The sequence below is a fragment of the Aotus nancymaae genome, unplaced genomic scaffold (assembly GCF_030222135.1).
Source record: "Aotus nancymaae isolate 86718 unplaced genomic scaffold, 86718_ANA_hifiasm-v0.15.2.pri h1tg000019l, whole genome shotgun sequence".
NCBI lineage: Eukaryota > Metazoa > Chordata > Mammalia > Primates > Aotidae > Aotus > Aotus nancymaae.
In genome coordinates, this window is record NW_026988431.1 from 22,613,247 (window position 1) to 22,638,919 (window position 25,673).

General features: G+C 36.2%; 1 non-coding gene across 1 annotated transcript; it reads left to right on the top strand.

Moving 5' to 3' along the window:
• The first annotated feature begins 12,083 nt into the window (after positions 1-12,083).
• On the top strand, positions 12,084-12,224 carry LOC135276003 (U4 spliceosomal RNA). Its single transcript, XR_010343573.1, has one exon. It is a non-coding gene; the product is annotated as a U4 spliceosomal RNA (small nuclear RNA).
• The last annotated feature ends 13,449 nt before the right edge of the window (positions 12,225-25,673 follow it).

Genomic DNA, 25,673 nt, shown 5'->3' on the forward strand with positions numbered 1-25,673 from the left:
CCAGTGCTATTTGTTTAGCAGTCATCCTGGAATAATGGTTCCACCCTAATTTGTGGGTTTAATAAAATGCAACTGCTGCAGCAGCCAACCCATTTTATCTCTCCCTCCCTCATTAGGTTCTAGCCACGTGGCTGCCTTTTGATTCCTCAAAAATGCCAGTTCGTTCTGGCTTCTGGGATTACGTCCTGTCTGAAATGCTTTTTCCTGAGGTTCTCATTCAGGCTTCAGGACTAAAGGCACCGACTCAGAGAGAAATTTCCTGGCCACCGCCTCTAGGTTGCCACTCAGCAAATGTTGCCTCCATCTTATCACACCATTACCTGAAATGACCATCGCTTAAAAATTTATTTTGTTTGTCTTTCCCACTAGAATGTAAGGTTCACAAAAGCAAAGAGTGTATTTGTCTTGTTTTTCAGTCTATCGTTAAAGATTTGTGAAATAACTTGAGTGCCTTCTTCTTCCCTAGTCCCACCAGCTCCATCACCTGCCGCTCCTTTTCAGTGGTCCCCACCACCCTCTATGGCACACCTTGGTCAAGGAGCATCAGTCAACACTTCCATGAAATAGCATTCACCGTGTTTTCTTTTTGCGACCTTCAGCACTCTCAACCAGAGACTTTCTTATATCAGCCCCATTTTATGACTAAAAATAGAAAACATAATCTGTAAGCAAGTAAAGATTTTGTCAGGGAACAGAGAAAAATTCTTTGAAATTTAAATGTGATGCTACTGCTAAACATTACATGATTATAATAATGGGAATGGAGTTGAAGGCATACCGGAAACTTGCCAGTTTATGGAATAAGAGCATGCTAATAATAATTGTTATAAGACTTCATTAGCACTGATACTATCTTGGGTTCTATATATAGAAGAAAGAAAAATAAATAGCTCATCATAAGGCAAAGCAAATAAACTAATATGTAAGAAATAACTATGGTCTGATGACATAAGAAAATATTTCGTGTGTATTTTCAGAACAGTTTTCAGTACAATGAGATCCCTCACAGAACAGTCTGTTAAATAACTTATAAGCAGAAGAGTAAGTAGAAGCAGTTTCAGGCATAATCCTGCTGCAGTTCCAAACTTTCCCTGAGGTTGCTGTGGCAGCCATTGGACTGTTGCTTCTCAATTTATTTCCCACCCTTCCCTCACTCTGCAGTGTATCACAAAGGACTGAGACATGTATTTCCCAGTTCCTTTGCCAACTGACTTTCAGTCAGACTCTGTCAATGGGAGCTCCTGGCAGGAAACTGGATGTGAAAGGAGGGTAAGATCCAATGCATTTCTTTCCCTCTCTCTGCTTTTGGCTGTGTCTCCAGCAGCGGCTGCCTCTCCTCCCTGGTTCCAGCTCTCTGGAGGGAAGCCCTGGCACCTGGACTTGGGTTACACCACCTCTTCCACTTGTCCTTCCAGTGCTAGAGATGAGAACAACTTTTTGCTGTTGTTAATATCTAGGCTGTCTAGGCATCTTGTAACTTTCTTTTGGTTCTTCCAATATCTTTCTAATTATTTCCTAATATAAACTTCCCTCTGTTAGACGAACTGGAGTGAGTTCTCTTGTCCTGAGTAAATATTGATGGATACAATATCTTAGTAGTCAATTCCAATACTACTAGGCTATTGTACCACTTTAATTTTTTAAATTGTTAAATTTAAATTGATGAGCCTATGATCTTTATAAAGACCTTAAGAAAGAGAAAAATGATCTCCACTAACTTGGACCATATTCTTTTCAAGCACTTTATATAATGCTTAGTCTCTATTGAAAAAAAGTAACTGAAGTTTAAGAATGATGGATAATTCATACATCATAATAATGAAAGCATGATTTAAATATAATAATGGGAACTTTAGTTTTTAAGAGACCCACTTAAGCATCTAATTAATAAAGAGCAAGGAAGGGCAATAGAAGGTTCTAATACAAAGTGATTCAACTGAGAGCAAAAACAAAAATAGCTTTCTCAGAAACCAAGAATATTTGCCTATTAAAAGGACATGGACAGCTTGAAACTCATTTTACTGAATTTGAGAACAAGCTAAATGCAAAATCAAATGACATTCAACAAAACACTTCTAGAGAGTTATAAAACTAAACAATATGTAGGGAAGGTAAACAAGAAGGGATTCAAAGCTTTTACTAATGACTCCAGCCATAGGTGTCCTTATGATACTGAAAAACAGGGCTGTGTGTTCTAGTAGTAGATACAAGCTATAACGGCAGATGGGGGAAGGGAATATTGCTAGAAAACTGGAAACAAACTAGACAAAACCTTATTTTAAAAGTCTAATATACCTAACCCAAATACTGTAAGACATAAACCTGCATTCCTTTCATGAAGATACAGCAGATTTGGTAGTTTTTATATGCCCTACCATAGAATTCTCTCATTTTCAGACTATGTTTTGCAAAAGACATTATTTGAATAAATATATCTTAAACTGAAGTTTCTAAAAAATAGTTCAACCTGAAAAACATTGCTTGTGCACATTTATTATCCTTCTTCTAACCCTCCCCAGGCTATTTCAAATCTTTCCTTTCTTCTCTGGCTTTTGCAGTATCACTCTTGAGACCCATGAAAACTTTTTTTTTTTTATGAATTCTTTTCTCTTTTCACAACATATCATGTTCTCATGATCTAAAAAGTTGTCATTAAAAAAAGATCAGGCACAAACACATTCTGAGGAATATGTGATTGTTAGCAATTTAAAATGTTGCCTATTCTGGAGAGAAAAGTTAAAGATATTAAGTATTAAACAGTCACCCATTTCAATTCTAACTCCAACACTTCATTTACTTTTTGTATGATAGGTATTAGATGAATTACTTAACTTCAATGTGCCTCCATTTATTTCACTCTTTAGGAGGATAACACAGTCATGCATCACTTAACAATGGGATACCATCTAAGAAATGTGTTGTTAGGCAATTTTGTCACTGGCGAACATCATAGAGTGTACTCACACAAATGTAGATTGTACGGCCTGCCACGCACCCAGGCTACATGGTATGCCCTATTGCTCCTAGGCTACAAGCCTGTAAAGCATGTTGCTGTACTGAATACTGCAGGCAATTTGTAAGACGATAGTATATATTTGTGTATCTAAACACAGAAAAAGTATAGTAAAAGTATGATATAGTCTCACAGGATCAAGGATCACCATTGTATATGCAGTCAATCATTGACTGAAACATTGTAATAATGTGTATGACTGTACTAATAGTACTGTACTGGTCATATTTCTTAGCTGCAAACAACAGAATCTACTTTGGCTATGTTAAGGTGAGATCAAAAAATTTAAAGGACATTAGGCATCTCATAGAATCTGTAGGAGTAATGAAAGAACAGGCTCAATTCTAAAGTTTCAGAAACAATGAACAATGCCCTAAGTCATGGAGAATTAGATGGATGAGGAAGATAATACAGTTGTATCCTGAGGTGGACAGGAATTATTCTGCATTCAACACTGCTACCTATTTCTGCCACCCATATCAGAAAAATGGATGTCCTTCCCCACCCATTCACAGCCTCTTATCTCAGGCTGTTCAAATCTGAATGAAACATAAACAGGTTGATTAGGTTGAAATTATGGCACATCTCCACCCTAGCTACAAGGGAGCCTGTGAGAAGTGAATGTTTGTGTATACCTTGGGAAGGTGGGACTCATACAGGGAATTATGACAACAACAGATGTCCATTGCTAAGTGCTCACCTCATATAATTGGAGTAAGGCATGCTTGTGGTGATCCACATAAAACGTTTAGTAGGTGTTCAGCCCATGAGACCCTCTTCTACAAAATAGATTTTATCAATAGTTGTTACAAGAAGCTGGAAATGAACTTGTTACCCAAACCAAGCACCAACTAAAAGTTTGTCAGAAAAAACTATCAACCACTATAAGCTCTCATGTGATTAACTCCATAATTGCTCTAATGAGATCAAGAACAAGGCCTCAGTCATTGAATATGGGGACCACAGGCTAGATATAAGGTAAAGACTTCAAAAGCAGATGTGAGGATTCTGCAGATTTATGTGAATAGATACAAGGGAAGCCTGGGAATCAGAAATTTGAACAGATATGAGAGAACTCAGAAGAGATTTAATTATAAATAAAATCCTACTTACAAAGATTTCTTGGCCTTGTACAACTGCTTTTATTCATTTATTTCTAGATGAAGGATATTTGTGATTGTTTATCTTTTGGTTGAATGGTACTCATGAAAAGAGGCTATTAATTTTAATGGCAGTCATTGAAATACAAAACATAGAATATGTAATGAAAGAAACAGGAACCTTATATTACCTTCCCTTCCTTGTTCAAATTCTACTTTGAATTGTGCACCATTTTGTAATACAGAAAATGTTATTTTCCAACATCAAATAAGGCAAGTGGTGGTTTGCATGAAAGCCTGGATGTTGTATAACCATTTCCTTAGCTCCTAGAAGATGTGCATGTATCCTGCTTCCCTGTAGCATATGAGGCACCTTTAGTTTAAAATGCAGATGTTCTTGGTTACAGTTGCTATGTGAAATGTTATGAGATAGAAATTACTGTCATAATTAATAATAGGTAAAGGTTTTACCTTTGATGTGCTGCATTCTACATTTGATTCTTTTTGATTGTATTTATTGAACGTCTCTATCATCTCATTGGTTTTCTGGCTGTTTGTGTATTTAGCTTGATGTCTGTTTCTATTTAGTCAAGGCTATTAATGCCTTTCAGACTTATTTTCAACTGTGTAAACCCATATGGTTTACATTTAAAGGGAGATTTACACTATTATGCTCCTAAATATTAAAACTCACTTGTGTCTTTCTACATTTTGCTATCCTTAGAAAGATGCTGTGATTTATCGAGAAGGTGCATATAATTTTGTACTCACAGTAGCTGAAGTAAGAACAAAGACAGTCCAGAAAATAGGTTCTCCAAAAGCCAGAAATTTTAGTAAAATAAAGCCCCTCCCTGGTATATGTGAATAGGGAATTCCATTTGTAACTTACAAACCCCATTCGCATCTACTGGGGTGGTATTTAATATAACATTAAATTGGATTTTATGATTGGAATGGACACAGTATGCCTTTACTTGTCCAGTGTCTTTTATTCTTTCTTCTGGAAATAGCATCCTAATTTTGCTTTGGAAAATGTCTCATCCCCAATTGAATACAACATTGATAAAACTGTTCATCAAAGATCTGACCTCTCCTGGCAAAAGGGTGAGCACATGGTTGAAGAGACATTAGTATCCTTCTCCCTGGAATGTCAATGTCGAGTATAATTCCTCAAAGACTGAAGATAGTTGAAGATAATTTATTCTGACCATGTACCCCTAAAGAGACTGCCTGTTAAGTTTTGTTACTCACCCATTCAGTACTGTTTGGCTTTCCAAAACTTGAAGTTTAACTCCTCTTCTAATTCTAAGGGCTCTCTGATATCCATTCTGTAAGATCATGCACTTTTTTTTTCTTAGCACCTTTTGTTTGCAACCAAAGAACCCTGATATAAACACTGGAAGGTGGAGTAGGGGTGTAGCTAACACCATCAGGATAATGTGCAGTATCTGGAATTGGTAATTAGGCAAAAGACACAATGAAAAAACAACTAAGTTATTGCTTCTGGGTACTCAGTTTCATATGCCCGTTGGAAACAGAAGTCTCCAGTACATGTTTCAGTCCCATAGAACAACATGAAGAAACTGGAGTGAAGTTGGCATTGGCCATCTTTAAGGGGGAGAGGATGGTAAACTGGAATAGGGAAATTCTTTTCTCAAGGCCCCAAATGAAGTTCAGAGACTGTCCTGATCATGCTGAAAGAAATCTCATGCCTCATAGAGACAGAAGTTAAAATCATCAAAAATCAAAGCCCAGAGTAAGATTCACAAGTTGCTGAATTGTAATGATGGTTGAATTCACAGCCGCAAAAGCCTTTTATGTGAAGGTTAGGTAGTAATCTAACCTAAGACAACAGGAATGGGGACGTCTGGAGAGTTCAGAGTGTTTGTCATACCCTAAACCCAATAAAACCCTCTGAAAAACTCCCATGAAGTACTTTTTTATCTCATGAGATATTCTGTCCATTGCCTGATGAAGCAGAAACTTCTTTGTAGGATGGGGGAACTAATGAAAGCACCCCCAAAGCCCCAATTATTATTCTAGGCCAGAATCTGATCTCAACATAGAATTGGGTAAATAATTTGGAGTCAGAGCAAAGAAAAGAGTTACAGAAGTTTGCTAATGTATATTATAAAAATTTGCGGGTTGTGAAGATGGACTTTCAAGGTAGTTGATAAAAAGGCAGAAATTGTTCTGAATTCTTTGATATGAATGTGTCATGAAAATGTCTGCCCTCAATGTGTTAGTTCAGACAGCTGGCTGTGGTTCTAAAGCTTTCTAGGTCAGTTAATGCAAACATGGATTAAATGCTTTCCTCAGTAAATTAAGTTGACAGGCCAGAAATTCTATGGCATAATGTTGAACAGTGGTTCCCAAACTGTGTGGTTCCTGGACCAGCATCAGCCTCATTTGGGACTGTCTTAGAAATAAAGACTTCTGGGCTCCACCCAGACCTGCAGAATCTGAAACTCTAGGGTTGGGCACAACAAACTGTGTTTATAACAAAACCTCCAGGTGATTCTGATGCATGTTCAAGTTTAAGAACCACAAATGTAGGAGAATAATTGAGTGGGAGGCCATACTGCTGGCTGTTTCTGTCAGGTACTTTTTGCCCACTCACCCCATACCTATGCCCATCTAGAGAACCTGGAAGATTCTCTTGTTCAGGAAGCCCTTGAGCAAAGGGTCATAGGAACAACTGTGTTGGCCCATTTCTCTCTCAGATGGCAACACTCATGGAGAGGACTGCAATAGGAATTTCCCTGACTCTAGTGGGCACAGTCTCATAGTGGCAGAGGGAACAGATGTCAACCATAATAGGCATCAAGGCCGGTGGGGTAACCAAAACATTAAAGGTTTATTCTGACCTGCAGATACTTCTGTGTGTTCTTAATTAAATGTGAACTCAAAAGGATTAAATTAATAAGCAACCACTCTTAAGTCTTCTCTTAATTTATTTAATGAACAAATCAACAAAACACTCTGGGTCTGGTGAATAGAAGTCCAACTTGAGTCATCATCCTCGAGACCCACAGCCCTTCACCAGGTCCCAGACCTGAACTCCTGTATAGCCCCAGAGTCCCAGCTATGAAAGAATAATGGGATCCCGGGAAGAGAAAGTCCACAGCTATACTATTGGTGCTTCTTTCATGCTGTCTGTGTACAATAAACACAGGTCCCTGGAAGGGACCCTTAAACATGTATTAAGGTAACTGTGTACTGAAAAAAGGTAATATCTAGAGAGAGTTTTACTTAATTCTACCTCATGGTATATCTAATATGGTCTTGAATATTTGCAAGAGTTATTTTCCCAGATTTCCAGTATGTAGTTGGAATAGATGTTTCTATAAACCATCAGAGTTCTTTCTTTAGATTATTCGGTAAGTTGGGACTATTACAGAAAGAGGCTAGTCAAACTGATGCTGCTTTATTTCTATCTCAAAGACGTAAATCAAAAGGCAATGAGCATCACTGAAGGGAGTATGGTGATCACAGCCTGTGTAAAAGTCTTCATAAGAATATGGTGTCTTAGTCCATTTGAGTTGCTATGTCAAATACCATAAACTGGGTAGCTTATAAAAACAGAAATTTATTTCTCACAGTTCTGAAGGCAGGAAATTCAAGATTAAAACACCAGCAGATTTGTTGTCTGGGGAAGGCCTGCTTTCTGGTTCAAAGATGGCACCTTCTTGCTGTGTTCTCATATGCTGGAAGGAGCAGGACGGCTCCTAGGGCTCAAATCCCATGAAGGCTCTGCCCACCAGAGCTAATCACTTTCCAAAGGTCCCCACCTCCTAATTCCATCCCATTGGTGATTAAGTTTCTATGTATGAATTTGGGAAGACACAAATATTCAAAATATAGCATATGGGAAGCCTACCATTCACATATAAATCACTACAACTAAAGGTGGAGTTAGGGCATTGATGATAAATGAGGTGCATCTTCAGGCACCTTGGCATGGCATAGTGATCAAAAGCATAAACTCCAGCACCAGACTACTTGAGCTGAGCTGTGTAACTATGGGCGTCACTTGATCTCTATATGTGTAAATTTCTCCCTGTATAAAATGGAGATGGTAGTAATAATTTCCAATAAATAGGATTATAATGAGGAATGTATGAGTTAATATAACTTTATTTAACAAATTAAATAAAGCCCTTGGACAGTATCTAGAACATAAATGCTCTATAAGTTGCTATATAAAATCAGAGAAATTCAGAACTATGGCTTGATTTGCTTTTATTTATTCATGACTATATTTGTCCTGTAGATCACTGTGTCAGGGATTTAAATTGGTTCACATCGACTATATTTGATAAGTTCATCTAGACAATGAATCTTTTCAGTTAAGGCTTCCATAATGAAATACCACAAATGGGCTGGCATAAAATAAAATAAGTTTATTCTCTGACAGTTCTGGAGTCCAGAAGTTCAAAATCAGGGTGTTAATAGGGCCATGCTCCTCCTGAAACTTGTAAGGAATCTTTCCTTGCCTTTTCCTAGCTTCTGGTTGTTTGTTGGCAATATTTGGCATTTCCTGGCTTGTAGACACATGGCTCCAATCCTCTGTCTTCATATGGCGTTCTCCCTGTGTCTCTTCTCCTATAAGTATACCTGCCATATTGGATTAGGGCCCTATCATGTTCCGGTATGACCTATGACCTATTTTAAACTTATGTTTGCAGCAAACCTATTTCCAAATAAGGTCACCTTCTGAGGTACAGGAGTCAGGACTTCAACATATCTCTTTTGCAGAGACACAATTGAACCCATAATGGTATTTTTAAATGAATTTTAATAACTTTAGATAGCCATATGTTCTTGATTTTGCCACAGATCCCACCACTCCATATTGCCTCACACCTAACTTGCCTGATTTATTCACATGACTTGCTTTCCATTTGCTCTACACCATCAATATTAACAGACAATTGTATCAGAAAAAGAGAAACAGCTTTATTAAAATGTCATATTCAAAACTGGATTATATTTCACACACCTAGAAATTTCTATGCATCTATACTTGAATGCTGTAGAGAATACCAGATTTCAAACATTTTCTTTTTAAGGGCATGAGCTTTAGAGTCTAATTGGGGTCAGAATGCAGCTCCGCTACTCACAAGCAATGAGTCTAAACTGAGCTTGTTTAATCATCTACAAAATGAAGGAATTAACATCAATCATATAGAATTGATTTACAAAATGAAGAAAATAACACCCATCAAGGTGAAGCATTATAGTTCTTGGAACTTAGTAGGTTCTCAAAATGGTAGCACAGCAATAGCAGCAGTAGGAGTAATAAGAATGGCAGTTATTCTGAAGTAGGTATTAATATCAATGTGGGCAAAGTATTACTTTAACCATGCATTCTGGTTTTTAATTATATTTATTGCTTATATATTCTTATTCATCTTTTTTGCCGATTGCATGTTTAATTTTACATCTTTTTCTAAGAAGGCGAGTCCTTAATACTTAGCCATCCTTGTACCACAGGGTCTCTCACCTGCTGTTGGCATGGATTGACCCTGTCTGTGCCCAGTGATATCAGTACACCACTTGAAATTAATTCCATATATTTTTATATTCAGCTATATCTTCTGCATGCTTTTAGCATTCAGATTTCATGTATCCTTGGGTCTATGGTTGCATTATTTGTTCACCCATAGAGAAGAAAGCCAAAGAAAGATTAATTCATAAAAAATGAATGATTGTTGAAACTCTTCAAAGCCTTGATTTACTGCATAATTAGTAGACAACACTAGAAAACAGAATATCTTTCTGCCAGTGAATTAAGTAAATTGATTAATTCATTAATTACGTATGATAACTCCATAGATAACATAATTGTACCACTGGTTAACAAAACACAGCAAAAGAATCAAGCATGTTTTCAACACGGTCAAAAGTTTAATATACAATATTGGATATCTCTCTTAGAATCCTAATTAAAGATCTCAGAAGAGCCATGTATAGTCTAAACACATTTCTGGAAGGAGAGTTGTATTACTTACAAAGTATGCTACAATTAACAACAATCTTTTTTCTCCCAGAATTTCATCTCAACAAGAAATCACCCATTCATTCACTCATTGAACAAATGTTACTGAGCATACAGGATACAACAGTGAAAAATTCAGACAAAAATCTCATCCCTCATAGAGCATACATTTGAGCACTGTTCTGTTCACTATGGTAGCCGCTAAGCACATGTGACTGTTTACCCTTTAAATTATTTAAAACTAAAAATTCAGCTCCTCATATGATCAGTAACCATATGTGGCTAGTAGTTATCATATTTGACAGCACAGAAGAACATTTCCAACATTGCAGGAAGTTCTCTCAAACAGCATTATTCTAGAGAGTGGAGATAGAGAAAAAAAATTAATTAAGTAAAGAAGATACTTTTAGACCATGATAAAAACTCTGACAGAAACAAAGAGGGAAATGTGATAGAGACCATTTGGGGACTGGGATAGACATCTCTAATGAGAACACATTTTAAGTAAAACTTAAAGAATTCAACTACATGAAAAGCCGTCAAAACAAAGGATCAGCATGTGCAAAGGCTTCGGGGCATGAATGAACCAGATGTATTTGAGGAAAAGAAAAGGGGTCCATGTGAAATGTAAAGGCAAGGAAGAAATAGAGTTGAGTACCGAATCTTTTGAAAATAGAGCTGAGTACAGAAACTTTTCGGAAATAGGTCCAGAAGCTGCAATGGAACAGGGTCTCTAGAGAGGACTTCTTTAACAATGGGAGAAAGAAGAGCACGCTTGCATGCTTAGGAAGCTGATGCAATAGACAGAGAAACAATGATGGATCTAGGAAAAAGAGGGAAAGAGCTTAAGAAAGTAATACTGTAGATATACAGAGCATAAATAAAAAGGGTTTGTCTTCTATTGTACTAGAAAAAAAAGCAGAAAATGTCGGTGGAGATGCAGATAGGTTTGTAGATTAAGCGTCCGGATTGGAAGATAAGAGAGTTCCGGTAATATTGTTTGTGGCTTCACAACTAAGTTGTTTTAAAAAATTCTTGAAGCCACAGTTATCAGATGCAATGTAGTAAGTCATTTTTCATCATCTTGGGCTGAGAAGAAACCATTTCAGTGCCCTCTGAGGTCATTAGCTGAAGACTGTACTAGATAGAACTTTGGAGTTAGACCTGGTATCAAATCTTGACTTCATCAGTTATGATGCATGTGCCTTTGAGCAAGTTATTTAAATTCTCCCAGCCTCTGCCTCTTCATATGTAAAATTGCAATTATCACATATTTAGTCCATTAAGGTTCTGGATAATATATAATAAGCAATATATATATAAAGTACATTTGAAAAGACAAGCAAAGAAAATATAAAAGCAGCAATCAGAGATTGAAGAATAGGAGGGGCACACTATTATTAATGTCTAGGGAGGAGAGAATTTCTAGAATAGACAGTGGTCCATAGACTCACATGATACAAAATATGAAAGGAGATTCAAGCTGAGGGAAGACTGCTGCACTGACTCATGAAAACGCCACTGATAATCTTCAACATAATAGTTTCTGTGAAAAGGTAGTCACCAAAATCAGAATGTATGGGCTTTTTATATAAGTAAGCAGTGAGGAAACAGGCAGATACTAGAGAGTTTGAGTGGTTAAGTAAGGAGAAATAGATATTATTAATAGTAATACAAGAGCAGAGCTGGAACAAGAGAAGGCCCTCTTCTGATATGAAGGAAATGGAACTGTGCTTTAGGCAGACAAGAAGGAGTTATGCTAAGGGAGAGAAGACACAGGAGAAAGTGCCCATGTTAACAAAGAGCAAAGTAAGTCAAGGACTCCATAAAGCTGGGACTTTGGAAAAGCAAATGAATTTCTGTTCTTATAGACAGAAGAAAAGGAGAGGATGAAAGCTGAAGGAACCAGATTGGTGTGACCTCTAAGTAGAGAAGAAGCAAAAGAGTAGAATACCAAATGAAAGCTTTCAGCTTTGCACAGTGGCAGTATCACAGCCAATGAGGTTTATCTGAGGCACAATTATTGCTAATTGAAAACTTTTCCCAATACGCCATCATGATGACTTGAAATATAGTCAGCATTGGCAATTTTTGACAGTCTCTACAGAGACTGAATTAAAAAAAAAAAAAAGAATACCAAATGAAAATCAGAGTTACTAGGAAATCAGAAAAATGGAATGAACAGGTTTAAGAGCATCAGATTTGGGTAGCCTGAGAAGTCTTCAAAATTAGGATTTACCTGTCTGGAAGATGGACTTTCCCAATAGCCTAATAGGAGTCACCCTTCTTGGCTTCCAAGACACAAAAATGGCAACTTTTTAAAAGTATTATTCTTTTGTCATGATCTATTATCAAATAGGTTCCATTAGAGTAGATCAGGTCTCTCCTTCCTAGATTGCAAATGAGTTTCTGATCCATCATTACAAGCTACCTCTCTGTTCATTCTGTCACTCTGATTGAGATTTCCTTAGACAGTCCCAAACCCTTGAGTCACAAACTTGTAGATATTCTTACAGTTGGCTAATCAAATGTACCATGAATGGAACTTATTCATTGACTTTTTAATAGAAAACCTTAGTCTGTTGCTTCTATAAAGATCACTAACAGGACATAGCTAAAAATCAACCAATTCACAGATTGATGTAACAGGTGCTCCTACTGGAATAAACTGCTCATCAGAGTCCTCATCTTATTCTCTCTCTCTTTCTCTCTCCATTGTCTGTACCCCACAGAAGGCCTGAGCTGCTGTACAATGGAAATGATCATAAGACAAGTGCTCTCCACCATGGCCTCCAAGCACATACACCATTTCATTAATCAGCTGGCATTCCTAAAACCTCCAGGTTGTAAAAGGAGTCTATTTATGAAATATCTGGCTATGGCGTATAATAAACAATGCCAGAGTGAACTGAAAACAGACTAATTTAATAAGCAATTCCTTTCCCCTACACTGTTTAAATTTACATAATCAACTGGCTATAATATTTAGCATAGTTTTAATGTTTCTCATTTGTTTACACTACAATTCTGTGCTTCAGACTTCTCTCCATTCACCAAAATATTGATTGGTCTACTAAGGGTACAGAACAGCAAATATTCCACTGGTAATCATTACGCGAATATGAAGGAAGTGAGAAGTGGAGCTACTGTATTTTTCTTGTTAATTACAAACCTAATATTCTATTAAAATGTATGCGATGACAAAATCTCAACAAACTCTTTAAAGCTATTACTAGCAGATAAAGTATTCTACCAAAGTATTAATATTAGCATCATTAAAATAGTTTTATCAAGTGTGTGTTTATCTCCAGATTGGAAACAATAGCAGCCTGAAGGCGAGAAATGCCCTTGAGTTTTGTGGTATGAAAACCAACAGCAGTTTTAGAGTCACATAAAATCTTCTTGTGGCTTCACAACTAAAGAGAAAAAAATCTTGAAGCCACAGTTATAAGATGTAATAGAGTAAATGAGTCTATTTTTCATCACCTTGGGCTCTGAGAAGAAAACATGGCAGAGTTATATGGATAAGGGAAGAGCTCAGATATTAAAATACATTAACTTTACTTTAATTGATTTAAACAGATCCAGAGCTTTCTTAATGCACATGATGTTATTTCTGCATTAGTGGACAAAATAGATCTGCGTTAGATTGCAAAGCTCCATCTCTATCTCTGTCTGTATGGAGAGTAAAACCTCTCAATTTTTTAGTCTCTCTTAAAAAACAAAACAACACAGGAAACCATACATATTTATTAGCTCTAGCTAAATAATAATTTCTTTCTTTATCTTCTCCTTGAAATGCCTTTTGGTAACATCAATACAGTGTTCTCCTATAGCTCAGAAAGCTATAATCAGGGAACAATAACAATAGATAGACAAAGTTTCTTCTATACACCATAAGAATAAAACCTTTTCTTAGACCTCTCCAAATCTCTAACTGAAATAGTTTATCTCATCAGTTTCTTCCTCTCTATTATTCTCTTTGTTTCTTAGCACAGTTTGAAAAATGTCAGATGAATTACTGAAGGGTAGAACCAACTAGGAAGGCTCACCAGACATGACATCCAATCTCACATTCACAGATGAGGAAACTGAAGCTCAAAGAAGCAAAGTGACATCACAGAGCTTGTTTATGACATAGTCCACTCTAAACCCTTGATCTCCTTTGTTATTTGAAATATTTGTATGGGGTCCAAATCAGAAGGTGAAAAGTGTTAAGTATAGGCTTCCATTTCAACTCACTCCTTTTAAATTCACATTTTAATTTTTGGTCAAAAATCTATAACAATCCTTTGTTCTGATAGGAGAAGAATGTGAGAAATGTGTGGATGTTTATCTAGCAGTCAAATTAAATGATGAAGCTTCCTCTTTGTTTTTGGTTCATAGAAAATATTTTCTTCTAGAGTCTCTGCAGACTGGAGTCCTGCTTTTAATCTTGGGTTTACTAAAGCACCAATCAGGGCCATAAAAAAGTTAGAAACATATGTTGATTCTCAGGAAGGTAAAGTCCAAGGTGATATAGAAATACACTGCCACCACCCCTACTTTCAACATCCCACTGCACATACAAGGATCAGCAAATGAAAGAAGAATCCATGTTAGCACACTCTGCGGAAGCCAAAACTCTGTATTTCTTTAATAATCCTAAAACAAATGCTATTGAATGGACTGATTCAAGTGCTTTGTTTATTTTATGGAAATATTTCCAAAGAAAGCCTTTCTATGTGGTGCCTTGAAAAGGCTTTTATAAAAGTATGTTAATTATATGCTGAAAGTTGAAAGTATCATTGAGCAAGAGTACTTGCTGGATAAAATACCAATATACTATCACATAGATCTACTAATTTAGGCTAGTCCTGATCCTAGATTTCCAGCTGGGATCTGGAATTATTTAGCAATTATTTAGCTGAGCATAAATATTTAGAGACAGTTTTTGCTAACAAATCTTGCCTCTAGGAGCCAGGCCCATAACAATATTCTTGGCACTAGCTTTCCACACATAAATCAAGGATCTAACTTCACACCTTCTCTATTTCATTTTTACTATTTTGTGTAGTACCATCACTCCTTTTTAAATTTCTGGTCTCTTTTTGCAGTATCCTGTAGAACAGAAATCTGGCTGACCTCATGGGGCCTGTACTGAGAGTCTGAAAATTTGCTCAAGAGAAAGAGGTTGGGTTCTTTTTGAATATTCCGTTTTGGATTTGTAAAATTTATGAGAGTTTGGGATTTCCTGGGCCTGGGATCTCACTTTTATAAAATGTGCTCCTGTTAAGCATTCTCTCTTTCTTTTTTGTGTGTGTGTGTCTGTGCACACATGTGCACAAGTGTGTGCCCCTGATCCATGACATGGAAGGCTATGAAAAGCACTAGGGTATTTCTCAACCTGCAGAAGATTCCCCTGCTTTGAATAACTGACCAACTGTTAACATGAAATCAAGTGTTCAAAGCAAGATATGCCCTTTGGTGCAGTGGGGTAGGTTCTCCTATATCATGTGGTCTTTGAACACCATGACTCCTATTAACTTTTATCCTTTGAAAATGTAATTCCTCTCAGGAAATAAGCAGTTTGCTGATTTTCCAACTCTCTGCTGAAACGTAATTGGGAGCGTCATTGACAGTAGCACTCCAGCTGAGTTCTCTATATATGGTAAATAAATCATGTGAACAACAGTACCCAATTTCACATTAATTGTTTGGAAATCTCCACAACATCAAACATTTTGTTAAAAGTCTAGAAAGAAATAAGTGTGGCTCTTTTGTTGTTGTCATCGTTGTTTTGCTTCGGAGTGATTTGTTCTAAATACAGCTTAACAGGCAGATGACTGGTTTGTGACTAGAGTATCTTTTCTGAGATGAAAAAGCAATACAAATGCTTCCCAAAAGGATGCCAACCAGGCTCAGAACAACACAGGGACTATGGAATGGTGCACCTGGGGAAATCCTTATCACAAATTGGATTGACAGGGAGGACTCGGTGCCTTTCCTAGCACACGTGCCTCTGAAAAGCTGAAAGGGAATCACAACGCTTTAGGAATGAGATCTGGGAATTGTCTAAATATGAGAGCTTCAAATTGCTCAGGCATTAAGAGAGTAAAAACATGAAATGCAAATATTGCAGGAATAAAGGGGAGAAGATATGGCACAAAACTCATAATCATCGAGAAATGGGAGCAGAAACTGAAGCCATACTCCAGGATTGGATTTAGGGAGATCGCTTGTTCCTTGTGAAGGGCATCCTTCACTTGGCTTTCATCCCTCCTTTCACAGCTGACTTCTGCATACCAGAAAGGGAAAATGGGGATTCCTTCAGAATTCAGTTGAGCATAACAGAGAAAAATCTGTTTAGACCCTTGTTGGTCAAGATCTCTCTCACTTGTGAAGAAAATTACCAGACTACAAAAATAGGTGAAAGCCAAGCTATAGTTGTCTGCAAGAGTCACTATGAAAATTAGAAATTAAGCGCTCTGATTTTTTATGTGATGCCCTCTTGGCTCTTCTAGGAAGTTAGGATGCCAGTGCCTTTATTACTGCGAGGGATTAAATAGTATAAAGTAAAACAATGAATATTATTCCACAAAACTTACCCAGAAATGTTGATATGCTGTCATATTTATATATGGTTCCTTAAACTCTAATTCTATTTCCATGTAGAGTCTGCTTTGCAGGTAAGACCATGGCAAACTTTGCTCACATTTTTGTTTTTTTAAGATGGAATCCAAAATCCCTGCTTTAATGGGTTTCTATCCCATCAATCATGCTCGCCAAAATAAAATAATACACTTATTTTATTGTGATGAGCCGACTCATGTAAGCTATGAGCATGGGCATTGGCATGAAGGTATTGAGTTTTAAAGTTATATGATTCCTCAGACGTTATTTACCATGAAGACTTCTGGAAATAAGAATACCTGACCCCACTGAGGTAAAGGAATGGAATGAAAATCGTAAAAGCAATTTTAAGCTGAAGGGCAGAAAGAGAAGCCTAGACTCTCCCAACATTACTTTTTTCACTCTATGCTTTCAGGGTTGAAGCAGGCTTGAGATTTTGCATAGCTTGGTGCCAATGGAAACTTAAATGTTGGGGTATTAGCATGAAAGAAATTAATCCTGTTAACTCTTCTCAACGAAAATAAGAGGAGCTTGTTCATAAAATGAACAACGTGAGATCATGGAGTTTCCCCAAAGTATTAGCTCCTATATTTTCTCTTCCTCCTCACTCAATATAGCATATTAAATAGTCTTAGAAGGGGCAAAATGTTCCTTTGTCAGAGCTGTGGTTTATACATTTATGAGCATGAGAGAGCAGGAGGCAGGAGAATGGAATCAGGAGGTTAAACTCTGCCCAGGGTTTTTAGGAAGCATGAGCTACCTCATTACCCTTTATTGAGACCTAGACTGTTGCTTTCTAGAATGGAAGCAACTCCAGCCCACTGTATTGCTGATCTGACTTCCTTTCTTTATAATGGTATTACCTATAAATCCCACAGAACTCTTTCCAAGGGGCTCCTTCTGCACACAATGTAGACAGTGCCTTCTGGGCTACCATGCTACATAGAAAAAAAGGAATACGCTATTCTTATTAAGAGTGAGGACTCTGCTACCCATTAAACCTGAATTGGCTCTCGGGTCAGTTGCTGAAGTTTTCTAAACCTCAGTCGCCTAATATGTAACATGGAGCTACTGGTATCTCCAAAGGTGATTAAGAATATTGAATGAGAGAGTGTATGTAGCAAAATCTGAAAAAAAAGCCTGTTTTATAATAAAGTTGCAATAATGCTTGCTATTGGTGTTATTATTATTAAAAGATGCTCAATAATATTTCTGGACTAGTTTCATGACCAAACAGGGAACAACTGAAAGTGTTATTCCTTAAAAGCTTAACTTCTGTTTCCACCCGTGGCTCCATAAACATTTGTATATCCCCTAAGGTTCTAATGTTGTACCTGCAGCTGGCCCTTAAGTGAGATGGGCTCTTACCCTGGAATTCTTTGTCTTTCTACCGGAAGCTAAAAATGTAAATGCTCAGATATGCTAGTGATCCCTGGAAGAGGAAAGCAAAAACAGTAATACTAATTAGTAGCTACCAGAGCTGTTCAGCATGGCAATAAGCTGTGAATTTATGGTTTTGTTAAGAGTCAGGATACATTTGAAATCTTTTATATAATATTAGATATGAAAATACACACCATCTGGACCTCTTGCTGGTAGCCTTGAAATGTCTACATCTCACAGGAATCAAACCCATTTTACCTGCTAGGGAATAAAACACCTGTTTCACATATTACTTCACACTGGGTGATGAACATTTCCACTATCTCCAGCCAGAAAGAAAAAAATGAAACTGTGGCTTCACATTGTTTAGTAGATTTTAAAAAGCTAGCAGGGCTGAGGGCTGTTTTACTGTCTCATTGGAAGAAGGCTCTGCAAACTGCCCCTGTAGCAACCCCTAATAATTTGGGGGAGTTCTCTGCAGCCCTGGTTACTATCAATAAAATGCATTTTCCTCTCATTATAAATCTGCTTATGAAAACATTTAGTGAGATGAGCCAACTGCATCTTGGCTGCTGGTTGTATCTTGTAATGGATGGTCCCAAAGCGGAGAGAGGGCTGTAATTCACTGGAGGAACTCTGCTGATGACATAAAATAGTTGAACAGTTTATGAATAGTCCTAGAATCTTGAAAGAGAATGAGGCTTTGCATTCTTTCCTAGGACATCTATTGTTATTCTATAGATATCTTTCTGCAAACTTGGGGAAGTGGGGGTGGTGACAGGGGAGCGTCCTTAGCATGTCTTTCCTTTTCACTTGCCATAAATCCTTTTGTTCCTCAGCTGAAACCAGACTGCCCTGGTAGGAAATCTTTTTTTCCTAAAGGAAAAAAAGGTTGCTTTTTTCCCTTTAATATAATCACACTATTATTGTCTCTCTTGACAATGTCACAATAATTCCTTAATATTTTCAAATATCTAATCAGTGTTCAACTTTCCAGTTGTCTCATGATTTTTAAAGTTTGTTTGAGTCATGATCCAAAAAAGATCTGTACATTACCATTTCCTTGAAATGTATTTCCTGCCATTTATTCCTTGCATAACCATTTGTCTTATAAAGTTTCCCATAGTCTGGATTTTGCTGATTGCATCCCTGTGGTGCCATTTAACATGTTCTCGTGTCCTCTGTATTTTTGTGTATTAAGATAAGATATAGTATACATAGTATATTCTGTATGTTAAACACTTGATTGAATTCAGGTTAATTTCTTTGGCAAGACAGTTTGGCAGTATTTCTTCTCCTACCAGGAGGCATGTATTATCTGGCAGCTTGTGTTCTTGTCTTATCACAGTCATTAATGATCAATATTGATATTCATTAGTTCATTCACTGAAGAAGCATTGCTATTTTAGTCCTATCACACCTTCCCTGTGTATTAACTGTAATAAGAAGAAACTTTTTCGTGATCCACTTTTGGTTACTCAGTGAAGCATTTCATATAAGAAAGGGAGACAAAATACGTTATTTTTCTCTTTCTATATCAATTTTCAAATAGTGATGTGGTTTTCTAGCCTGCCCAAAATTACCTATTTTCTAAGGTATCATTATAAACTCATGGATTTAAACATATTTGAAATGTTTCAATCAATTGAAGTTTTATATATTTTTATTTTTTTATTGAAGAGGAGATTTTTTGACATGGCTCTAGCGAACTTTAGTACCTTCCTTACCGTCTGCTACAAGATGTTCCAGACTCATTTTGTACATATGCTGCCTCAAACCTGGAGTCGACAATTTGTTAAAGGTGTCCAGGCTCCTCTTAGTGGGAAATGGTATTTGGATACTATCATCTGGACACTAGGATGAATCATTGTTACTGGGTTAGTCAGTTTCTATACTTTTTCAGTGGAAAAAGCTCAGTGATATATACCTATACCATTAATTAGTGGTAGTAATGCTTTCAATTCTAATTCAAGACCACAAAATTTTCATATAAGCTCTTCAATCTCAAATGTGTATCTCTTCTTTCCCTTGCCAAGAACCCAGTTCTCAACAATGACAACAGTAATGATAGAACTGGAATATCCCATAATTATTCAGCTGCTTTATCACATGGTATATGCACAGCAGGGTTGTAATAGCAATGTCTACTCTACCAATGATAATATGATTACTGAAAATAGTTTATGATTTTTAAATTTTATTTTTGTACATAAGATACATCACATTAGAAATGTTAAATTACAGAGTTTTAATAGAAAATGGAATTGTTTCTCTCTGCTGTTATGCCACCAACTGTAAATGCATTAGGTCCATTTGTTTCTTTTTATTTTCTTTCTTTCTTTTTTCTTTTTTTCTAAGACGGAGTTTCTCTCTGTCGCCCAGGCTGGAGTGCAGTGGCATGATCTTGGCTCACTGCAACCTCTGCCTCCTGGGTTCAAGCACTTCTCCTGCCTCAGCCTCCCGAGTAGCTGGGACTACAGGTGTGTGCCACCATGCCTAGCTAATTTTTTGTATTTTTTGTAGAGATGGGGTTTTACTGTGTTAACCAGGATGGTCTTGATTTCCTGACCTTGTGATCCACCTTCCTCGGCCTCCCAAAGTGTTGGAATTGCAGGCATGAGCCACTGCGCCCAGTCTCTTTTTTTTGAGACAAGGCTCAGTCTGTCAGCTAAGCTGGAATGCAGTGGCACCATATCACTTTGATGAAAACTCTGTCTCCTGGGCTCAAGACATCCTTCCACCTCAGCCTCTCAAGTAGCTGGGACTACAGGCATGTGCCACTATGCCTATATATATATTTTGTGTAGACACGGGGAGTTTACCATGTTGCACAGACTGGTCTCAAACTCCTGAGTTCAAGCAATCAGCATGACTCAGCCTTGCAAAGTGCTGGGATTACAGGCATGAGCCACCGCATGTGGCCTCATTTTCTCTTTCTAAAAATTACTTCTTAAATTTTGATTTTATCTTGTCATTGTGTAAATCATTTACGTGATGTGAAAATCAAATCTACAAATAAGGCAAATTGAAGTCTGGCATCTATTGCTATCCTCTAGTCCCACCCTCTTCCCGTAAACCACAGGTAATTTTTAAAAATTACTTTCTCCAAAGATTATTATATAGTTTTTTAAAAACCAAATTATAGCTTAACTGTTCCATAGTTTATTTCTTAAATATAAGTAGATATATTTTATATCTATCTCTACATAGATATATCCTTTTAGATAAACAGTAGTTTGCTATATGAATTTTTATCCACTTTGCTTTTTTGACTTCAGGTACAACTTGAAAATCTTGTAGTGGCATACAAAGGAATTTATTTCTTTTAATTGCATAATATCCTATTCTACAGCTACACTATAGTTTATTCAATCAGTCTCCTATTGTTAACTATTTGGGTTGATTTGGGACCTTTGTTTTTAAAAATAGTTCTGTAATAATATCTTGGTGCGTATATTTTTTTCATAGTTATATCAGGTACTTAGCTGAACTAGATACCTAGAAATGAAATCACTGGTTCAAAGAATAAATGGGCATTTACTCTTTACCCAGCAATTTTTGCCGAATTCCCTTCCCGTAGATAACATACTATTTTGGACTCCCAGAGACAATATAAGAGAGTAAGTCTCTGTTTTCATGGCCAACATCTTCCTTGCTGGGTAGAGTAACAATTGGTATTTTACCTTATTCCCTTTATTTCAGGAACATGATAAAAGAGAAGTCATGTCTTTAAGTGACATTTGTGGAAAAAAATCTTTCAATATAGCAAAAATCGAGAGAGATTTATAATGATCTCTTGCTCTACTCCAGTCAGTCAAGAAGTAGAGTATGAAACTTACACAAAAAAAGCTACCAACTTATGAAAATGGTCACATTCTTTATTCCTTTAATGTTTGTTGACTGAGTTATTTCTTCCTTTTAATTCTTTCTTCATTTGATTTTAAATGGTTTGGCCCCCTCTATGTCCTGTTAATCATCAGAATGAGTTAGCATTATGGTAGTTTAATTTGTCAATATTTTCTTACATAGTTAGTTATTTTTGTGTTTTATTTAGGAAATATCTTTCTCTCTCGCATATTCTTTAAACCTTTTTTGTTGTTTTATTCCAATGGCTGTGAATTCAAATTCAGTCTTGAATATAAGTAGTAGGTAGTGGCCATTTTTGTCTTGCTCCTGACTTCAGAGGAACATTCTCACCATTAAGAAAGGTATTTGCTTTATCTTTTGGTGATAACCTTTACAGGCTAAAATACATGTTTATTTCTAAGGGAATTTTAAAAATCATCATCAGATGCCTAAATGCATCAAATGTCTATTTTGCCTATATCATGAAGATCATATGTATTTTTATTTAGTCTTCTTTTAAATTTTTTTTATCTTTTTATTTTTTAGAGATTGGGTCTTGCTACGTTGCCCAGGCTGGTCTCAAACTCCTCAGCTGAAGTGATCCTCCCACCTGGGCCTCTCAGTGTTGGGATTACAGGCCTGAGCCACTGCATCTGGCCTTATTTAATATTTTAATAGTATAACTGATATTTATAAATTTTTCTAACACACTGTCCTTATTTAAGTGTGATAAATCCAACTTAGTCATGACATATTGTCTCTTTTATTTGCTGCCCGAACCATTTTGTCCATATATTGTTTTAAAAGTTTGTATCTGTGTTCACATCACTATATGTAAACACAGATAGAAACTTTTAAAACAATATACGGACAAAATGGTTCACATCATATATAATGATGCAAACACAGATACAAATTTCTTATTCTCTCCTTTGTCTGGCTTTAATATTATTCTTATAATATTCATAAATTGAATTAGAAATTTTTTTTGTTTTCTATATTGTAGAAAGTTTTATGAGTTTAGAGTAATTTGGGTTTTTTGAAAGTTCTGTAGAACTCACTTAAAAAGCCATCTGGAACTGGTTTATTCTTTGTAGAAAATTTTAAGCTACTGATTAATATTTTTAGAGTTTATAGAGTCATGCAAGCTTTGCAATTCTTGAGAAAGTTTAGTGTCTTCGTCGGTTTTGTGCTGCTATCACAGAATTCCACAGACTGGGTGATTCAAACTGAACAAAAATTTACTGGTTCATGGTTCTGGAGGTTGGGAAGTCCAACACTGAGGTGCCAACATTTAACAAAGGGCATTCTTATTGCATCACCCCATGGCAGAAGGCAGAAGGGGAGAGTTCATATAGAAAACGGGGCCTAACTCCTCTTTCACAATAAACCTATTCCCATGATAACACCATTAGACCATTCATGAGAGTGGAGCCCTCGCAACCTAAATACATCTTAAAGGTGCCACCTCCCAATACCATTACATTGAAAAATAAATTCTAACGCATTCTTTTTGGAGGGGCACATTCAAACTATAGTATTTGTAAGTGACATTTTTCTAGGAATTTTCACATCCTTTCTATGGTTTAAATTTATTGCTACAATTGTTTACAATACTGTCTTATTTTAAAAACATCTGCTGGATATGTGTTTTCTGCTTTTTAACACGGTTTTTAGTGTCTTTTTTTTTTTTATTTTTTATCAGTTTTGGACAGATTTCTCTATTTGATTCTTGTTTTCAATGAACCAACTTTTGGCTTTCTGGCCTTTCTCTATTGTGTTCTGTTTTCTATTTTTAAATTTTTCTACTTTCTTTCTTTTTTATCTTGTTGAAATTTTCTCAAACTTCTTAAGTTGGACACATTCTTTTCCAGTCTTTCTTTCTTTTTTTTTTTTTTGACATAAGCATTTAATGGTACAGGTTTCACTCTGGGTACAACTTTGGCAAAATTCTACATTTTGATCTTAATAAAGATTTTCATTATTGTTTAGTTCTTGTGTTTTGTTATATTCCATACAAATACATCTCTGGCCACCTTATCTGAATTTATGTCATTTTGTTTCCAGATATATGTTTTTGTCTGTTTTATTGACTTCTAATGTAATTGGATTACAAAGACTGTGGTCTTTATAATAGTGATTCTTTGAAATTAGTTTAAAAATTTATTCTTTAACCCAGTACATAGTGTTTTCATGTTATTTGAAAAGAATGTGTTTTTTTTGTAATATTCCATAAATGTCCAGTATCACAAGTTTCTTAGTTTTGTCCTTAAAATAGTCTTGCTTTATTAAGTTTGTGGACATTTGGAATAAATATATTGAAATGTCTCACTACGACTATGGATATATAATTTTCTTCCTGATTTCTACCAACTATTGATTTACTTATTTTGAGATATTTTAATGATGCATAGACATTTAGATTTTTATGTTTTTCTGGCAAATTTCCCCTTTTAGTCTAAGATTGGATTCCTTCCCTGACACAGCCCATATTCAATTATCATAGTGCCTTTTGTGGTAAGCAGAATTCCACAAATGTATCCCAAGATTTCCTGTCCCCTTGCTATACACATACTACATAATCCCTGGGACTATGATTTTGATGGCTTTTCCCCCATCATTATGTTGTGGCACTGTTAACCTTAAAGAAGGGAGATGACTAGAGTAGGCATAAAAGGCTCACATGAAATTTTATGCAGAGAGTTTTTGCTGACCAGGGGCAGAAACAGAAGCCAGATAGATTTGAAGTATGAACAAAGATTGGATGCAAGAGGGGTCTCTGTTTCTGAGATGGCAAGGATCCAGTATGAAGACCTGATAGTAGCTTTTAAGAACTGAATACAGTCCCTTATTAACAGCTAGCAAGACAATGGAGACCTCAATTATACAGCACAAGGAAATATTTTCAGCCAACAACCAGAAGGTGTTTAAAGCCAATCACTTCCTCCTCAGGCCTCCAGGTAAGAATACAGCCTGCCAACACTTTGATATCATCTTTTCGAGATCCTAAGAACAGAGTCTAGCCATGTTGTGCCAGACTTCTGACCCATGTTTGCTGTGAGATAATAAATTGGTGTTTTTTAAGCCCAAGTTGTGATAATTTCTTACAGAGCAATAGAAAATATATATAACTGCCTTACCCTTAAGAATGCTTTTCTAGTTTTAACATCTAGTTTGTTATGATTACAATTACAACAGTTCCCTTTTGTTAGTATTTTCAATGTTTTCTATCCCTCTGTTTTTAGGCTTTCCATATTTTTATTTTTTGGATTTTGTCTTATAACAAGCATATACCAAACTGTGAAAATCCAAATGGAAAATCTCTGTGTTTTAATTTAAGAATCTTGTCAAAATACACTTGTTGCAATTACTAATGTGTTTACATTTGAATCTACCATGTTTTCTTCTGTGCTTTTTTTCTTCTATGCTTTCTTCTACTTTCTTGCATTTAAAAAATTGGCATTTTTTTTTATTGAATGTTCCCCTTTTTATTAGTTTAGAAGTTATACAGTCTAACTGTGTTTTAGTATTTACACTTGTAATTTTACTATGCATATTTAATAAAAATATGGGACTTCTGTGAACTTACATGTCATTTTTGTCCCTTCAGCCATTAAAATTTTCCTATATTATTTAAACTTACTAAACATGTAACTAAAGTGAGAAATTTCCCAGTAACTCTTTGTCTTCTCACTTCACCTTCCCTGAAAAAAAGAGG